General features: G+C 31.5%; 1 long non-coding RNA gene and 1 other non-coding gene across 2 annotated transcripts; both read right to left on the bottom strand.

The window, feature by feature from the left end:
* Positions 1 to 2,105: 2,105 nt before the first annotated feature.
* On the bottom strand, positions 2,106 to 2,786 carry LOC125054592. The gene is made up of 2 exons (XR_007117732.1): positions 2,706 to 2,786; positions 2,106 to 2,629 (listed from the first exon to the last, which is right to left on the bottom strand). It is a non-coding gene; the product is annotated as an uncharacterized LOC125054592 (long non-coding RNA).
* Positions 2,787 to 17,809: 15,023 nt separating this feature from the next.
* Trnav-aac lies at positions 17,810 to 17,882 on the bottom strand. The gene has a single exon. It is a non-coding gene; the product is annotated as a tRNA-Val (tRNA).
* Positions 17,883 to 20,021: the final 2,139 nt, after the last annotated feature.

The raw sequence follows: 20,021 nt of genomic DNA, 5'->3' as shown, positions 1-20,021 counted from the left end.
AATTCGCTCGAACGGTGAAGGAAAACATCGTGATGAAACCGACATGTCTTAGACCCAAAAAGTCGATGGCGTGGCACAGGAGTCTGATCACCTCCTTGGCTATTATTATTATTATTTTAATGCTAGTACAGATACTGAATAAGAATATTGAAAATGCCTTGTTCTGTAGGCTTAAGAATTTAGTTTATTGTATTTTAGTTTTACCTTTGATAATGCTATATGTTACTAAATATATAACAAATGTCTCTTTAAATACACCGCGCCGTCCAGTTCCGTTACATTATATATATTTATTTAGGTTAACGTTATTATACTATTTTTGAATCGATCATACTAAATATATTATTGTAGATTGGCCTACGAAACAGAAATTATTTTTCAACAAATAACAGGTAAATTCCTGTGCATCAATAACTAATCTTAATATTTCGCATAAGTCCATAGGGAACATTTTGGCTCTTAGCGTCTATTATTCTCATTCAATAAGAAATAAATTACGATTTCTTATTACGTTTTTCATTTCAGAGGGATAACAAAGCTCCATTTGACGGCCGTGTTATCACAGTTTAATGAATAATTCCCACGGATACATTTTTCATTTTTGGTGAAATAATTATTGAGAAAATTTAACGAGCCTGATTTATTTCCAATTCTTTCTTTAGTGATGCATCTTAGGGAGCATTTTATTTAATCTTGTAAAATAGTATTATTTTATCGTACTGTATCTGACTTTAATAAATTATATAAAAACTTAATTGCCCTTACGATGAGCGCTATAAACTTGAGGAGTGAAATTAAAATTTCCACAGATTTGTTTCGTTATTTATAATTAGTACCTATGACTTATCTCTCCAATATGTATGATGTACGATTGAATAATTCTACCGAGGAAGTATACTGCATTGGCGCAATTGTGCTAATACGCTAACTTGCGCTTGTTCTAACGATTTTTTTGTGGCGCAAGAGTCACAAGTCGTATCTTAACATAAAAAAAGGGTGCGTCTACTTATGTACGCGCGTAAGAAGTTATACTTCTTTGGCATTATTAAAAATAGTTTTTGATTGCATGCAAATATTTTTTTACAATTAAATAATCAAAGACTGGAAAAGGAGTCATTATAGTCAATAAATTTCAGTTTAAATTTGAAAAATTAAATAAATAAATATTTATTATTATTCTCTTACATTAAGTGTAACATAAATTCTATTAAGTTAAAAGTATATATTATGTAGTATTATATATTTAGAACATCTCTACCAAACACTAAGATGTATGTTGTAGCTTTGGCAGTATTGCACAATATAGCCATTGATTTCAAAATCAAAATTGATAGGTTGATAGTTCTTAATTTAGGTTGTTTTAACAATTAAGTTATTTAAACAAATAAAACACTATTTATCTTTAAAACATTGTTATTTCATTATACTTACTATTTATTTTTAAGTGACTCTAATGTCTGCATCAGAATTTCGGTTTGTAATTTTAAATTAATCATTACTTGGTTGTGCATCTCTGCCATATTCTTAACTCTATGTTTGTGTTCTATTTGAAGCCGCTCATTTTCCAGAGCCCGAAAGCTATGCATATCTTGATACGAGGCTTCTCCAAAACTAAAACTACTACTTGCTTTCTGCAACAAATAAGAGAATATTAATATAAGTTCTGTCCATGCAAAACTTAAAAAATTTATAATTCATATTATAAAAATCCTTCCTGGAAGAACAGTCTATATATTAGTCAGATCAAAACCCGTTGTGTAGTTTAGAAAAACTAATTGCACATGGTACAGACCAGGATAGCAACTTTCTTTTATCTATTTAGAGATAGAGATAATTTAAAAATAATACCGGTGTCTTCCTTGTAGGTTTCTTTGCAGTTGTTTGGGGATTCTTGTTATTCAGTTTGACATGATTTTCTTTACCCTTTCGATTATAATCCTACAAAATAATGAAATTGTTAAGTTATGTTGTCACTGTTGTGCACACCTTTGTCTGGCTTTTCTAGTATTCAAGTTATGTCAAAACTGATTTATTACCTTATAACTGTTCGCTTTATTTGCTTTTGGGATATCAATTGTTTCCAAAATGATTTTATTTGTAATATCCCAAAATATATAAATAACATCTATTAATTTAAGTTCATCATGTTGAGTGGTTCGCATTCAGGTGTTAAGGTGTATTATACCCACTGTCCATTATAAGTGGGAATGGGCTCACTTCTGGCTGGACAGAGTTTTGGTACTACAAGTGCAACATGGATGTTTTGAGGTATTAGAATATCTCTGACTACCCTGTAGGAGAATAAAGTACTGTTGTGAGCATATTATGCTTATGCTTGAGAGGTTGAACCTTGAACATCACCATACATCATATTTATAATTAACATTCCTACCTCGACACCTTCACAATCAAATTCATTGAAATCGACTTCAAACTGTTGCGGTATCATCTCTGCCACGTCCATTGTGTCTGGAGAAGGTGATGGTGACTTTGTTCCACCTCCAGTTTTTGATGTTTCACAGCGATAAGATCTCAGAGAAGACAACTCTTTTTTTGTATTCAATTTAGTGCACTTCCACTGATTCATCAATTGTTTTTGTCTCTTGTCCTTATATTTGCTAGATTAAATCTGAAAAATTACGTTTTGATTAAACAATGTGGTTAATTTTTTAATCAAAACATTACTCGATAATAATAATACATACGGATAGTTAACCTCAATTGTATTGAAGTACTTAGGAGGGTTAATGTCAGTTTTTTCACAAATATTTTCTAATATTCATTAGAAAAATAATAATAAGAAAATAATTATTGATTAAAATATTCAATTTCACAAATCACTTCTGAATATAATTAAAAAGCATTGCTAAATTTCTTTGAAAAAATAATTAAAACTCCTTTATTGGTTAAAAAGGTAAATGACAAATGTCATTAATCATTATTGTCATTCAAAATTTGCGATCTTCGAACTTCACGCATATTCTATTTCTTTTTACTTGTAGATTGTCTTATTCCTATCTCGCTCGCGCACGCTATAATCACACTCCCAAATTTGTGTCACAGGTGCGCGCGCATCGTAAAATTTCACTCTCATCAATTTTTCATAACGCGCCTAAAGAAGTACAACTTCAAAAATTCACAACACACAACAGTTCCGACGTTTGGCATTTAAATTTAAATGTCTTAAAAAATATAAATGAAAAAAAAAGTGATATCAAGACTATATTATTTCTTATTATAATTGAGAACAACTAAAAAGCAAGTAAGACTTATTTACTAACATGGACCTTATGACACACAACAAGTGAAATTAAAACAGTTTTAAAAATCAGCTTTAATGTAAAAATATTCTCTACCTATTATAATATTCATTAACTTTTGCCATTTCACTTATCTATCACTGGTTAGTAAAAATTAAATAAATTCAATTAACGTCAAAACCCTTTTCACTTTGGAAGATTTTCAATAATTACATTATTTAGGATAAATTTTTCCGGAACTTTTTACGTATTTCTTTGCTCTAAATGAATATTTAATGAAAAATATATTTTTAGAGCTAATATTCAATCATTGTCTTTAAATATTTGGGAGTGGTCGTAGATCTATCACCCATATAGGCAACTATTTTGTTTTATGAATGTAATGTGATACGAAAAAATATGTTAAAGTTTCCAGTGAGTACAAAGATTTTAAGAATTAATGACAGGGTATCAGACTTTTATAAAATTATTATTATTATGCCGGTAATCGAATCTTCGGGCTACGCGCAGTATGTGTCACAAACCCATAGAAGCGATATTTTATTATGCAAAACATTCTAAGAAATGAGAATGTGACGTTTTGCTCGCCTGTAATTAATTTTAATTGTAAATAGGCAGAAAAAAGTACTAGTATTCTAGCTTCGGTGATAACTTTTTACTTTGTAATGGCGACTGGATCCATAAATTATTCCTACGTGTACTTAGCCATTGAATATTTTGTCTTTATCATTCTCGTAATAAAGTAAAATATAAACATTTAACAACAATGATAAAATAATCAATAGCAGCACAAAAAAAGTAGTTGTCAAATAAATGTAAGTTTAGTATAGGACCTTTTTTGTATACGACTTGTTATAATATTAATTGCAAGCTACATTGTAATATGAACTTTTTTTATATTTCAAAAATTCATTTGAATAACAAGAGATAAGCTCTCATATCGAGTGGAAAGTATGAATGAAAAACTAGCGTCACTGAAAATTCAATGGATTTCAATTTTAAAAACTTTGAGTATGAGTTTTAAATACATACAGGTTAAAAAATAATACCGTAATAAAACAATTAATACAAAATGTAGTTTAAGTTCAATTATACTCAGAATTGCTAATTAAGAGTTAATAGTTACTTAAACCATAAAGTAAAGTTTTAAATTACCCGTAGATGCAATTGGAATCTTGGATAGGTAAGGTAGTCACTATTTTGAGTTGCACTAGTTTTAAGATATAATGTAATAGTTAATTTTATTTACCATTTAGATATGATTTAATTTATGACTTTCTTTGACTATCAATTCAAATATACAATCCTTAAAGGTTTGGGAGACGTGGGAACCTAAGACCTTAAGAATGCAAGGTTAAAGAAAATCAATAAAAAATGATTTGTGCTCCCTAATTCGCCGTATTTATAAAAATATTCGAGTAATATATCAACTAACATAGATAAACTTGGTAATTTGGCTGAACACTTAACTGAACTACGTGTTTCTCGTAATTTAAACCTGTTGTGTGCCTGGGGCAACGTCTTAATAATATAGAGCTCGGAACACAGGTACTGCCATAAATAATAGATGATGGATGTGAATTAGAATTATTAATATATAACCATTTTTTCCATATCATCATGACTGAGACGACGACGACTAGTAGAAAGTGAGTATTAATCCAGAGGTAGAACAACCTGTAATTGTTTTGATTTGGGAGGCGCAGAATGTAAGAAGCTTATAATGGGAAATGAAATGGACCAAATAGACCTCTATGCCTCTCTTCTTACATGATTTGTACAATATTATGTAAACTATAAAAATATCTTCAAAATTTTTTTAAACATGAATAATTAACTCAACGAGTGATTTACAGCCATCGTAATCAGAAAAAAATCCCATTATTATTAGAAACTGATTAAATATTTCAATCATTTTGAAAATAAAACTTTTATTAACGAATTTTCTCACACCATTTAACAATCTCATATATAAAATTCTCGTGTCGCGGTGTTTGTAGTTAAACTCCTCCGAAACGGCTTGACCGATTCTCATGAAATTTTGTGTGCGTATTGGGTCTGAGAATCGGACAACATCTATTTTTCATCCTCCTAAATGTTAAGGGTAGTGTTATTTTTTTTTTTAATTTCTAGATATTTTTTTAATTATTATTTTTTTTATGATACAGCATTAAAAAATACAATCAACCCCTAATTTTCACCCGACCACTATCAACCCCTTTTTTTATTATAAATGATATACATGGCAAAACGACGTTTGCCGGATCAGCTAGTATACCTATATTTTAAATCACTTAAAATTCAGATATCCATTATAATTACCAAATCGTAGTAAAGTCAGCTTATTCCTAAGCCGAAATGTTTTCCATTACGTTCAAAAAGCTCTATTTGACCAGTCAGACCCTTTGTAGCGACAAGTGATATCAATTTGCATGCCCTTCACTGGAGTACATTTTGACTTTTTGAGCCTCGTTCCTTTGTATACCCTTTACGTATTCTATTGTTTATTGTTAATTTATTCTGTGTAATTGTTTTTACTGCGTCTGGTTCATATTTATAATAGAGGCGTCATATATTCGAAGTACGGCCTTTTATAGTACAAATTTTTACAGTACTTTTTTTTTTTTTTAAGACAATTCACACCAATTGACCTAGTCCCATGCTAAGCTGGTAAAGCTTGTGTTATGGGTACTAGGCAACGGATATACATACATATTATAGATAGATAGACATATAAATACATATTTAAACACCCAAGACCTAAGCACAACACCAAATGCTCATCACATCGATGTTCGTCTCAGCCGGGGATCGAACCCAGGACCCATGGATTCGCAGTCAGGGGTACTAACCACTAGACCAATGAGTCGTCAGTACTAATATGCTAATAAAAAATGGGAGTAGTAAAGGGCAAAAATTAAGGGTTGTATGTGTTTTATAATGATAAATTAAAAATAAAATTGAGTTGGACCACCTTTACCACTGACATAAAAATTGTTTACGACTTACTTCAGACCTACCGTTTCATAGGTCAAGTCGTTTCGGTGGAATTTGGTTGTAAATATTGTGACACGAGAATTATAAATCTTTATCAAAAATGCACACCATGCTGTACAAAATCGATGGTTTTTATATACATTATCTATTGTCCTGCCCTCCATCGTTATTAACACTAAATTTTTAGTGAATACTAAAAAAATATTAATTATTAAGAACATGTAATTATTTTTAATAAATTGACATAGAAACTTTTCTCAAATATTTGTCGCGGTTTTCTCGATAAAATACTATTCACAAAAAACAATTTTTTCAATACGAACCAGTATTTCCCGTGATGAGGGCGGTCAATAAAACAAACAAAGGAACACTCTGAAAAATAGTATCGATATTACTTTAGATTATACAATATGACAACAATTTTCGCGTAATTAACGAAAACGCTGCTGTTTCACCAGGAATGCAATCTGCGGCGGAATGTTACACGGTTGAATTATATTCACCCAACTCAGTGTCGCGTACCAACCCGTCCTTCACGTTGCATTCAATTATAAATGTAATGTTTAAATACTTATTCTAATACTAATTTAATGTAATTTTTTTAGTTGCCTGTCAAATACCAATTCAAAAAAAGGGTGCATGTACTTATGTACGCGCGTAAGAAATTATACTACTTTGGCATTATTAAAAATAGTTTTTGATTGCATGCAAATAATTAATTACAATTAAATAATCAAACACTGGAAAAGGGGTCATTATAGTCAATAAAGTTCAGTTAACATTAAAAAAATTAAATAAATATATATTTATTATTATTCTCTTACATTAAGTGTAACATAAATTATATTATTATTCGAATGTTGTTTTTAAATTATGTCCAATGCCGTAGCATATTTCGTGGGCAAATTCATTCTGTTAATTTTGTGTCACGGTGCGCGCGCATCGTAAAATTTCACTCTCATCAATTTTTCATAACGCGCCTAAAGAAGTATAACTTCAAAAACCTTTATTTAGCCTCTAAAAGTTAAAGAATATTTCACCACATATACACATATGACTGATAAGAACACAACAATTAATGCTTATTTAGCGCTACTTTATTTATGTAATAGGAGGCAAACGGGCAAAAGACTCATCTGATGTTCAGTGTTACATGGACACTTTGCCAGAAGGCTCGCAAGTGCGCTGCCGGCCTTTTAAGAATTTAGTCGCTCTTTTCTTGAGGGACCCTAAGTCGAAGTGGTTCGGAAATACTTCAGTGGACGGCTGGTTCCACATAGTGGTGGTGCGCGGCAAAATCTGCCTTAAGAAACGCTTGTGGAACGACGGACATCGAGGTGACACGGATAGTATTTTGTATTAAATAAGATTTATGCATTAATTGGTAATTTAATGAAACAAAGCCGTCAAGTATGAAAGTATGAAGTAATTTAACTGTTGCTATATAGACTTAACTAGTAAGTGTGTTTATAATATTATTCAAAACACTTAACAACTGACCCGCTTAAGTTAATTGAATACATAATCCAGACATACATCTTCTTTGAGGCTTTTGCTTTGATCGCTACATAAATTTATTAAATCACTTCCATGTTATTAGGATGATTATAACTCAAGATGTGGGGAGCGACCAAGGCAGTTTCATTTCCCCATTTGCAATTCAAAAATTCCCTCTAGCATATCTTGCTTTATCTCTATCTCCTTTACTCCCACAATGATGCAATGATAACATCTCTTTCACACTATTACTTTTTGTTACACTTTGCAAAGAAACTTTCTCACAAAGGCAAATTCAAATGGACACCGTTTCAAACAGTTTATTTCGAAAGGATTAGCCATAAATAGTTCTTTCTCATTACATTTTCATGAAAGTACCCTCTTGTAGATTTATGTCGTGAAAACTTTGAGTTTACTGAATAAAAGATATCTGTTTGGCAGTGATACTGGCAACATGCCAAGCTTCACACTGTTGATTCTTTCTAGTTATTAAATGAATACCCTAAGTATTTAAGATGTCTTTGTATATTCAAATAAATAAAGCAACTTTCTGAATATACAAATAAACTTGCTATGTTTGTCATACAATTCATCATTTTTGTATTTGAATATAATGATCTCTATCTATTTGAAGTTTTGTGTAATTAAAAAGAAATCGAATGAAGAATCGAGATTGTGAAATTTAAAAAGCTATTCGAACTGACAATAATGAAGGCATGGAATAACTTCAATTGACTCCAAAAGTAACAATTTTCAATATTCATTGAGATTCTTCAATGTGAAGTTTAGTAAGGTAAACTCAAATCTACAATATTATGAAAAGATTTAAAGTATTTTTCACCGAAAATGGGTTCTGTGAACCCCACTTATTGAAAGTGCTTTAATAAACCCTTTCGAGATTGAAAAGTGTTTTCACGTTATTTGAGCACAGATTTCATTTTTCTCTTTATTAATTAGTGGACTATGAAAAACCTTTTATGGTGCCTTTTGAATTTATTTATCAATGATAACATTTGACCCCTTATAACTAATTGCTATAAAATTGTTTAAGCTTTTAGTCTTTGCACTGAGCTATAGTTTCTTATAAATAAAAATGCCGCAACGCATTTGGGCATTCTCTTTCATTTCTTTTAGTAAAGAAATTTCAAATGGAACAAAATATATTTTCTCTTGCTATTAAAATTTATTTAATTGCTCTGGATTCCATTTAGAAATAATTCTGTTATAATTAGGTCAATATTATCAATAATAAAGAATAATGATGAAATATCAATAGAGTTTGAAATCCTTTACATTTGATGAAATTTGTAGGCAAAATAACTGTAATATTTGTGTCAAAACAATGTTTATCATCTACAATTTCTATATCAATTTGGCATGTTAAAATTGATGTAAACCTTTTCATATAAACCCCAACCCGTAGTAACGCTACAACTATTTACCTACGTATCATTATTGAACGTTCGTAGAGCTTTAATGAATTCTCTTTATGATATTGAGCTCTTCCAAATAACACGATTCGTATTAAAGCATATTTACATAATAATATTTGGATGTGTAATTCACAGCTGAAAGTTTATGTATACGCTTAAATAGGTCTTGTTTAAGAATTTATAATTTATCTTTGTTTTACTCGAGTGCCACACATTTAAATAAAACGTGTAAACTAAAAACAGTGAAGAGCATTGTTGACAGGTCGTAGGTTCGAGTCTCGGTTGTGCACCAATGGACTTGTTGTCTATTTGCGCATTTAACACTCGCTCGTATGGTGAAGCGAAACATCAAGAGGAAACCGGCATGTGTTGGGCCCAAAACGTCGTGAGCGTGTGTTGAGTAATGAAAGCTGATCAAATACGTATTTGTCTATTAGAAAAATACATGCGAACTGTGATTCATTACATTAAGCCAATCTTCGTCACCAAAAGGCTGCTCTATCAAACTGCCATATAACTATATGATATAATGATTACGTAAGATCTGATACAGAAATCTGAGCCTCAAACCTAAAAAGGTTGTAACTGATTTTTTTTCACGTTATTCCAGCATCTTTCGCTTGTGCAATAATGCTTCTGATGTCATGTTAAGTGTCCGTCGAAATTTTGCCATACTAACCAATTACCAACTTCGCGGCATAAAATTTATCATTTTGATTTTTGACGGAAAAGACCCATTTATTACGTTAAGAGTTATCAAGGCGGTTTTGTATTACCGATTAAGTACTAACGTGCCTACTAAGTCACTCTATATTAAGCCATTAATTCCGTTGCGTGCCGTAAACCACAGGCCTTTAAAACGTTGACTGGTTATTTACACAAAATTTTAATGAACAATGAAAAATATTTCTTGCGCCATTTGAGATCCTAATCTAGTTATAACACTATAGTTCAAAATTAAAGTATTACTTAGAAGCGACCTAAATATGTCAACTTGTACAACTTAACCACATGAATTATTATAAAGTAAAAACTGTTGAAACTTTGTCACGTAATGCGGAACAAAGTCATGAAGAAATTGGATGTCTAATTTTAGTAAAAAAACCTTTGAACTTTCAGAATAAGAGGTGAAATTGTGGGGTGTGACAAATCTGTTCTCGCGGTGACTCGGCGAAAATAACCCCTGACTTGACCCGAAACACGATATAATGGACCTAGTTGAGAATGACTCCATACACAATCAATTTAATTAATCACGAGAAATGAGTTCTGGACGAGTTAAAAAAGTTGGCGAAGTTGTAGACGAAGTTTTGAGGAGAAGCTAACGACTAACGAGGAATGGGACAGTAGATGAGAGATGAAAGTTCGAGACCGAGGCACGAGCTCTGATAAGAATTGCTGCAATTTAAAACTCGATTAGAATTTGAAAATCGAACTAAGCTAGTGGTTATTAAAAATGTTTACTGATAACTGTCGGAGTTTTATGTAACTTTGGATTGGCTAATTGCAGTCACGGTTATAAAATAATTTTACTTAGTACACCTCATTTATAATTGAACTTAAATAAGTCTACACTTCCACCTTTTTAGTTCTGTTGTTGGTGTTAAAACATAGACATATCGGCCTTAGATTTCTGTATTTGTGATCATTTGTTTTTCTAATAGGCAAGTAGGTGATCAGCCGCCATAGACATTTTGGGTCCTGACGATGTTTTCCTTCACCGTACGAGCAAGTGTTAAAAGCACGAATAGATAAAAAGTTCATGGTGCAGGGGAATTCAGCCAGGAATTGAAGCTGTTGCGCATTTGTAATGTAACTAACCTGATTTCAAGCTACAATCATGTGTTCACGATAATTGCATTTATGATTGACATCAATGTGTATAACATTGTTGTCAATCAGTCTACATTATAATATACATTTTGGTTCGATACGGCTAATCAAAAATATGTAAAATAATCTATCCTAAGTTGATAATATTACACGACTAGATAATAAAGTATACAAAATGTGTACATTAGGGCTTTTAAATCATAATATTCTGTAAAACTTTGCCACGCCCTTTACTATTGTGAGTTTGAACATCTCATATTACAATATATACAAAACAAACTGTTTATTGAAGTATTGTCCACCCAAGTTGGATTCGAAATAAGATACTTCATACTATTTGCATATAAAGTGATAATGCTTTACGAAAGTAACTGATGGCGGCTCAGGCACGTTACTATAAAATGTTATTTACAATAAAACCTCAAAACGAGACTGACAGAGTTTACAGGCTTTGTTTACGAGCGATAAAATAAATCGAGTAATATACTTACTTTGACCAGAGGTATTTTAAATCTCTATAAAATTTTAAGGTATTGTAAAAAGCAATAAACAAGTGACTTTAGGTGTACGATGATTTTTAAAAGATTTTTATTGTCCAATAAAATAATAAACACTATCCAAAATATAGGTTTGTTATAAGACGACTGTACTTTAAATATAATTTATATTTTCATCAAATAGAACTGTAATATAGCGATTTTGATAACGATAAATCATAATTTATCAAATTCTAGACAGAAAAAGTTATGTATTAAGTATTATCAATAAAGAGACCTGTTATATAATCATATACTCATTTTATTTTATAATCATGTTGTTACAACTCTATAGGTTACTAAAATATACTACGAATATTTTTGAAAGGTAAGTCTTTAATTATATCGAATTATGAATGCATACATAATAAATTGACTATTTCAATTAATCTGGATCTCCTTGTTTAAGCAGCCCTGCGATTCTGTAACTCACTTTTCGAACTCACACAGCGGTTTTCGCATCGGCAGTCGCTCTCAAATCAGTCGTGAAGCAGTCATTTTATGATTTGGCATTCTGAAAAGGTGGGAGCTTGTAGTTTATTGTTTATTAGAATGCCAAATGTAAAATGAATGCTTTACGACTGATTTGAGAGCGACCGCCGATGCGAAAACCGCTGTGTGAGTTACAGAATCGCCGGGCAGATGTGATGGCGCTCACTGTTCAAGAACATTAAAATCACACTTAACATTCTTTAATGATAAACACGCAATAATTTTGATGGCAAACATAAAACTTATTGGGCTTAGTTTCGCTAAACGTATTAAGTTCATAATATAAATATGTGATGCGTGTCTGGGGACGCAATGTTAATAGCCAATCATATCTTGTTTACATTCCATCACCGCGTATGAATAATTTATTGTAAACACTGCAGTGTCACGGTCAGTATTGTCTACAGGATTAATTTACGGCGCCCGCTTTTCAATGGCGAAGACCCTGCCGCTGAAAGATTAATACAAATGGAAAAATTGGAGCTATTATTCGCTTTTGGATACTGAAATTGGTTTTCATTTTTAATGACTATTTGAAATGGTTGATATGATTTTCATTAATGAATGGTGCATGTAAACATTTTGGGTCATTCTTCGTCATTGTTATATCTGCCTTATTGGTATAATTGGTTATGATTTTAACGATTATGTTTTACTCAAGTTCCCGACTTTTTTTTTATAGATTAAGGAGCAAACGGGCAGGAGTCTCACCTGATGTTAAGTGATAACCCCCATGGACATTCTTAATGCTAGAGGGCTCGCGAGTACGTTGCTGGCCTTTTTAGAATTAATACGCTCTTTTCTTGAAGGACCCTAAGTCGAATTGGTTCCGAAGTACTTCAGTGGGCAGCTACATAGCTGAACAGCCAAAATAATTTAATACTACACTTATTTTAACAAGAATGAGAAATACTTCAGGCAATTTTTTAAATGTTTTTTTTTTGGTAAACTGTATATTAAAATAATATCTCTATTAGTATAATGTGAATCTAGGTCCAAGAAAAGGATAAATTGGTGACCTTATAGTACTAGTATTTCCAATAAAATGTGTTCAGCAGTACTGATAACAAATAGCAGTTTGTTTAACGAGTGCCCTTCAAGCTTTGTATCCCGCTGTGACGACAGATTAAACCGGAGCGAGGAGCTAGTGATCAATTTTGGTTAGACAATATTGGATTTTAATTAACAGTATCGTAGTACGACAAAGTGGCGAAAATTCCACTGAAACAAAACATTCGCTCCGAGCACTCAGGCGAAGTGGAGATTATAACGGCGCCTTAAAACTTTGGTGGTTCACGTTTTTAGGCTGAAATAATATTGATAAACCTTTTTGACGTGACAACGTCTTATAATTCGATGGAGCCGGCTGCACGCACGAAAAAACATGACTCATGCGGCGTTACCTCGCTCTGAGGCGTTCCATTTAAAATTGACATAATTGTATTTATGCGTACAAATAAATGTAACTTGATCAATTCAATTGTGATTTCCATTTACCTCCTTCTCTATATCCATACAAAATACCTATCAAACAAATAATTTTTTTTTTTTTAAATGCAACCATCCCATCAATATTTTTTATGACGTTGTCACGTTCAACTATCGTCAGTAAACCGACTTTACAGACAACCGATTTTTTTAAATTTAGCTTGTAATTGATTAAAATAGTACTGGAAGCCCGTTAGTTGTACATTTTTTTTCAATAAAACGGTTATATTTTGAATATATATATATATTGGTTAGTAAACCTTATTTTATTTAAAATTGACCTCAAAAAAGTCGAATAAAGTCTACAATTCCACCTTTCTAGTTCTGTTGTTGGTGTTAAAACATAGGGTATATACTATATACTGATTTCAGGTTTCTAAATAATATTACTTTTAATATTTCGCATTGAAATTTTAAAAGGGACCGCAGATATGTGTAAAAGTTGTTAGTAAAATAAAATACAAAAATTATAAATTTAGCCTTTAAAATCGCCACTATTTAAAATATCCGTGTTTCGAAATAGCGTTATGGGAAATAAAACGATGACAGTCCATCGTGCACTGGCTATAAAATAAAACTGGTTTATTCGTTTGACAGATAACTGAAATATTGTTAAACTTATAAAACGAGCGAGGTACAGCGAAACTGCCAATTTCTGAAGCGTTCTTTATTGTATAAACTACGATAAAGCCGTGTACGGTGTATTTTCATAAATTTACCTTTTTTAAGTGTTAATTATTTAAAGCTGTTTGATCTTTTGTTAAGAAAGTTAGGGTTACATAGAAAATATATATTATCTCATATATATAAAAGAAAGTCGTGTCTGTTACAACACTTATAACTCGAGAACGGCTGGACCGATTGCCATGGTTTTTGATTTGTTGGATTTGTTTCCGTCGGAAAATATCGGATAAGTTATCGAATAACAATAAATTAATTAATTAATTATACGAATGCAAAAACCATATGGTGCCATCTGTTGACAAAACTACGCATCATTTTACGTCGAATTCGTGTCAGTTCAAGAAATTCCGATCTTGAGGTGAATGAGGAGATGCATAACCATGCTTTGATCCTGAACAAAAGATGTTGGATATCAGAAAGTGCTTAACATGCAGTATCGCCATATTGACGCTAGAGAGAAGATGCCTAATGTGTAAAACTGCCATTATTCTTTCGCAATGGCAAGCAATAAAACATTTCTGTACTTGCAAAAAAGTTGTATTAATGTAATACTTAACATTAATGAAATCCTAAAATAAGTTAAATTAAAGTAACAACGATATTATAAGGTTGTAGGGCGGAACGAAGTCAGCCAGGTCAGCTAGTTATCTCATAATAAACTGTACATACATAATTCTTTTGATAAATGAATTTGCATGCTTAAAGCTAAAACTTTTACATTTTTAAATATAACATGTACTTATTGACAGGAGACTCACTTTAGGTTAAGTAATGCCGTCACTTGAGAAATCGTGCGGTAATTGGTACACTCCTTTCTTGAAAAACCAAGATATTTGGAAATAAATGCCTCTCAGCAAAAAGTGTCTAAAAACTACATTGTACATCGACAGACGTCATTCGGGAGAAATTTATTTTGTCTCGAAATCTGACTATGAAACTCAGCTGTAGGTATTCACACAACTCCTGCTTATAGTATTGTCTTTTATTGACATAACCTTTACACATTTAAAGAAAGTCGATACCAACTCCGGGGAAATAAATACAGATAATGCACCTTTTTTTTACAGCTGTCATACTTTTTGACATCCAACACCTTTTGTCTTCAGTCACCGTGACCACGCACGCTGTAAAGTACGCGAAACGTCGGTTAAATTTAAAATTATGTTAAATAATTGTAAATTTATAATACATAACTTTAATCCGGTTAAAAAGTTTTTTCTTTAAACTCCTGCTTATATATTATTACATACACAAATGTATCTAATACAGACTAAAAGCAACCTTCAATTTCGTTAAGAAATAATTCCATAAGTGGCAGTTTTAATAAGTTTATAATCAAATACCTACCAATACCTACGTTACAACGCGTTGGCTGCAAGGAACGTTCCTGCCAATTCGGCAGGAATTTCAATTTCGTATGTATTATAGGTTTTCGGTATTGATATGGGAGAGTTCGTTATAGGCAAGCTGGAGTAGCTAGCGCCGACAGCTTGACACTGTTAATAATAATGACATATGTTTCATAATGTTAATCTGTAGTTTCATAGCAATCATAATCTCCACAAAAGTGTCAGACATCTACTTAAAGGTTATAAAGGATCAAAATTCAACTTTAGATACTGGGTTTCGCGTACCTTGTATTCATTAAAAATTCTTAAAATACTTAATCGATAAAATACTAATTAAATTAGGTATCACTAGATGTCGCTACTACGTTATTGTAATGCAGATGTAAAAATATGACAACGCGCAAAAGTGGATAAATTCTAAAAAGTCACGTAGAAAATAAAGTGAACAGTCGGTCTCACCTTACTCAATTTAAAATTCAACTCGTAAAAACAACATTGTGACAAAACCCACTGGGAGTAGTGACGAGATCGCATAAAAATGATTTTATGATTCCATCAGAGTCGTATATCGAAGACTTGTTTATGAATAAAGTACACATAAAAATGATTGTAGATTTTACCAAGTGCGAGTTTGAATGTACAATTGATGTATTGTTTTTTTTTAATCCGATACAGTATAAATAAAAAAACAGTGGCATTACAACCTCTAGGTCTGGGCCTCAGATTTCTGAATCTCTTACATGATCATTTTACAATCTTATAGGTAAGTAGGTGATCAGCCTCCAGTGCCTGACACACGCCGTCGACTTTTTGGGTCTAAGACATGTCGGTTTCCTCACGATGTTTTCCGTCACCGTTCGAGCGAATATTAAATGCGCATATAGAAAGAAAGTCCATTGGTGCACAGCCGGGGATCCCCTACGACGCCACGCTGATGCCACTAGGTCAACACTGTTCTAAGTCCGAGTCCTAAGATCCAGTATAAGAAATATTATTATAATAAATAATTTCTTTAGAAACCTATTTTTGACGTAAAATCTATCAACGTAATTTAAAAGTTTACTTAAGTTTAACACCATAAATAAGATTAGGTGTATGTATAGATCTATAAAATTTAAAAAAAAGGAGAAAGAATATCCTAGGTACCACTTTTTTGTGGTACAAAATACTGAAGCTTAAAAGAAAAGACTAACAAAGTATGTAAAGATCCGAGTTAATTATATGAATATTCTAACATAATCTTATTTTTTAAGCATCCATGTTTTAAAACTTACAATTAAATAAGTTGTGGATACTTATTGTTTGGTTTACGTGATTATCTAGTAAACATTTAAATAAAACGTTAATAATGTAATAATTTATATCAAATAAACAATTTTTATGTATGTTTAAAAAAACCATTTTAGTGTAAATGTACAGCATGTATTCGTTTCAATTCTCACGTTAGCATTTGCGAGAAATCGATCATCGCACCTCCAATACAAGTTTTATAATAATTGTATGTACCTTGTATTCTCAGGGGCGTCAGGAGTATGCCAATTGAAATTGCAAATTTGTGCAGGGTGCTTTGGTTCGTTAGCGCCTTGTGTACATTACAACAGCTAATTGACAACCGCTAATTATTTGAGGTTTACTTTTAATATTTTAATTAATGAAGAGTAATGTTTAACACACTCTGCTTCTATTTTGAATGATTTGTGTTCGTAAATTGTTCGATTTTAGTCTGTTTCGACTCTCATTAGTGTTGAATTGAGTTTGCGTTCGCAAAAATGTTTTGGAATTTCAATAGTGAATAATTGTAGAAGCGTGAAATAGCGTAACAGACCAATTTAAAGAGTGATTACAGTTCAATAGGATAGTTAAACTAATGCTATAAATTTTGATCAGGGAGGAATATTTTAGTCAGGAAATAATAGTAAGGCGTGAAGTCAATGAATTCGCCTTAGGTAAGATACGAAAAGACTTTTGGTGTTATTGCGTATAAATTACTATTATATGCATCGTACTAAAGGAATGATTTGTTTCAGTTCTTTATAAGTTAAACATGTATTTACATTAACTTGACTTTTACTAATGTTGACTTTGATTATACTTTTATTAATTCAATTATGTAGTACATATTTCGTTGTATAGTAAAGTAATAAAATCAGTAGAAGTGTAATGGGCGGTCTTCTCGCTGATATTTTTTTAAGATTTTTAAAACTTACTAAATAAAATTAAAAAGTAAGTATCAAAAAGATTGTTTCCGCCCGGGATCGAACCGGGGGCCTTCTGCGTGTTAGGCAGATGTGATAACCGCTACACCACGGAAACGATGACATCATGTCTTAAAATACAAAATATATACTGGTCAATAAAACAAGTTTAACAAGGTACAGTTATCTTGTCAACTTATCAAATCATTATTTATTATTCAATATAATAATTCGATTACCTTTCATCGAATTTACCAAACAAGGTTATGTAATAAAACTATAGCTATAGTATACATAGATAGAACAGAAGATAATTAATATTACATTTAGCTAAATTTGCGTGGGTTGTCCATAATAAACAACTCTTAGCTTAAGACCGATTTTACTTCAATTACTTTTTATTATTACAAGTTTTATCCTTGTCATGTAAAAAATATATTTTAATATAATCCTCAAAAATTAGTAAAATTTAGATATTTATCGCTGTAGTGCTGTTATGTAACTAGTAACTACACAGTTTTTCAGTTATAATTTTTATATATTATGCCAAAACACAATTACAATATATGCGTATATATGTATATGATATTTCAGGCATTAATTAAAAAGCTATTCAATTTTTAAATCTTAAAAACTTAAATCTTAAATATTTTCCTATACTGATGATATTTTAATTGTATTTTATTCGTTAAGATAATATATTAAACAGTAAATTATTAGTAAGCAGTGTTGGCCAAGAGGTTCAGTGTGCGAATCTCATCCCCGAGGTCGTAGCTTCGATCACCGGCTGTGCATCAATGGAATTTTTTTTCAATGTGCGCATTTAATTTTCACACATTCAACATTCGCTCGAACGGTGAAACATCGTGAGGAAACCGTTTTCCTTAGACGCAAAAAGTTGTAGCGCCACTGATTATTTTTTTTTTATTTTTTAAATTATTAGTAAATCGGGGAATATATGTTATTTTACATAATTTTCTTTATCACTGTTAGAAATACGTACGTCGTTATGTTTGCTATTGCGAGTTTCGTCGGTGATTTTTTAAATTAACATGAGTAAATTAAATTTTTATATGAAGCAATTGTAATCCGTTCGAGAAGCTAGCTTAACAGCATTTATCATATAGATATGTTTAGCACTAAGAACTTTTATTGCCCTGTGATCATACTTCGACATACCTCATTGTTAATACGGATAATTATGGGAAAGACGAGACTGAAAATTAGATACCATGCCATCGGCTAAGCAAACTTTTTGTGTTTAGTTATCCGTGTCAAAAATTATGTTGAATATAACAAAATTAATAAAATAGTATCTAATTCAAACAGGGAGTTGGTCGCTTTTTGTCAAATAATGGTTTTTAATTATTTATTTAAAAAGAAGGTTTGCGTCATCATTACATTAAAAGCTAAAATCTTACTTATTCAACTCGAAGTACCAATTAACAGGCAAACACAGCACGCTTTATACAACATTAACTATAAATGTGTAACTTAAAAAGCGAGAAATATAAATTGATTAATAATTGCGCAATTTTGGCAAAGATATCTCAGAGAATCTGTGAGTAAGAGATGTGGATTTTAATTAAAAGAACATCATAAATGCATAATAATGATTGTCACTACTTATTTAGAACAATACTCTACGTCGAATTTACAGATTCATCTCACTGCATCTCGAACAAGTCCCAAAGGACAAGTAACGAATAAGTCCAATCGACGGCAGTTCACGTATTTTAAATGCGAGTCACTCCTTGCTTGTACTTACTTTTAAGTGAGCCGAGGGAGTCTAGCACAAAGCTCAAAGATAGGTCCACTGCTGAATAAATTTTTCACTTTATGTATGACTTGAATACAGCTGACCAAACTTTTTACTACATTAAGTGTCAGTAATGGAACCATACACAGGAAATAAGCAGTTTGTACTGCTTTCCTTAGTGTATTAGCAGATGTTTGATTTATTTAACACTATATTATGGAGAACTATGACACCTTAAAATTTAATTACGCGTCTTAGCGAGATCTTTCAAGCAATTTAAAAGCACAAATTATAAGAGTATGATCAATGCTGGGACCTCTTTAAAAGTACCTAACAGTAGTAAGTACCTAATCATTAAGGCTTTGTTATGTTTGTGAACAGATGTATGTAGGAATATAAATTTGTCTTTTTAGAATCACTTATATCGCTTATGAACGTCACTTACGCCTCGAATGCTTAAGTAACGGCTAATGCATGGGGGAGATATATTCTCCCGTT

The sequence above is a fragment of the Pieris napi genome, chromosome 1 (genome assembly GCF_905475465.1).
Source record: "Pieris napi chromosome 1, ilPieNapi1.2, whole genome shotgun sequence".
Lineage (NCBI taxonomy): Eukaryota > Metazoa > Arthropoda > Insecta > Lepidoptera > Pieridae > Pieris > Pieris napi.
Note: the sequence above shows the minus strand (reverse complement) of the source record. Positions and strands in the feature narration are given on the sequence as shown.